The sequence below is a fragment of the Pteropus vampyrus genome, unplaced genomic scaffold (assembly GCF_000151845.1).
Source record: "Pteropus vampyrus isolate Shadow unplaced genomic scaffold, Pvam_2.0 Scaffold472, whole genome shotgun sequence".
Taxonomy (NCBI): Eukaryota; Metazoa; Chordata; class Mammalia; order Chiroptera; family Pteropodidae; genus Pteropus; species Pteropus vampyrus.
Window position 1 is genome coordinate 1561083 of NW_011889253.1, and position 1427 is coordinate 1562509.

The following is a 1427-nucleotide window of genomic DNA, read 5'->3' on the forward strand; positions in this document are numbered from 1 at the left end:
CATATATATATGTATATATATATATATATATGTATATATGTATGTGTATATATATATACATATATATGTACATATATGTATGTGTGTGTGTATGTGTGTATATATATATATACACACACATATATATATATACACACATATATATATATATACATATATATATATATATATATATATATATATATATATATATATATATATATATATATAGCTTTTTAGATTCCGAGGAATACGCGCTTTATGGACATCTCATTTCCCAGCTTTTTCTTTTAAGCTTTTTGGTTAGTCTATTATTTGCCCCAAGCCTCATACAATTGCTGCTAATTATTTTTGACAACGCCTCCCCCTGGGAAAAAGCTGTTGGCACTAGGCAAACTTGAGTCCAGCTCGTGCTCTCTTTAATCTATATCCTGAATCTTCCCACTTTTCACCACTCCACTATCATCACCTTGATCTAAGCCACCATTATCTCTCACCTGATTTATTGTCATAATCTTGTAACTGTTCTCCCTGGTGCCATTCTTGCATGCCAATAAACCATCCTCCACACAGCAGATCTTTTAAGAATGCTCTTAAAATGAGGTTACGCCACTGTTTAATATGCTTTAGTGGCTTTCCTATTGTTTTTTGGAGAAAATCCAAACTCTTTTCATAGTGTTCCAGGCCCTGCGTGATCTAGCCTCTGCCTGCCTCACTAACATCAACTCATACTTTTTCCTTGTTTTATCCTAAGCTAACAACCCTCTCCATTTCTCTCAAAACCTTGAACTCACCAAGCTCTTTCCCACTACAGGGCCTTCACACTACAGTTTCTAATATCCCAGTTTCCCCAGGACTTTCTGGTTTTAGTACTGAAAGTTCCAAGTTTCAGGAACTCCTCCATTCTGGGAAGACAAAGACAGTTGGTCTCCCTACTTTATACACAAAATTATCTCCAATAAGAATACTGTTCTCCCCATTTTTTACCTAGATAAATCCTCTTTACTCCTTAATCTCATTTTAAATAGTCCTGCTTTAGAGAAGAATACCTTGACCACACAATTGAAATAGGGATTCCCTGTTTTTCTCTCTTATAAATTTTTATTTCTCTTAACACAACTTATAATGATTTACGATTGTGTATTTTTTTTACCTTTTTCATGTCTTTTCCACTATACTGTAAACTCTATGAGGATAGGAAATGCTTTTGTGTATTTCACCCATGTATTCCCAGAATCCAGCATAATACTTAGCACAGCATAGAAATTCAGTAAATACTTGTTAAATGAATGGATGAATGGATGGATGGATGGATGGGTGGATGGATGGATGGAAGGTACACCATCGTAGGTTGATCTGCCATTCTCTATTTAATGTTAAACATTTGTATTCAGTAGAGGTTTTTCTCTGTGGCTTATATATACTACTCAGATGGGGTTAATGCACCC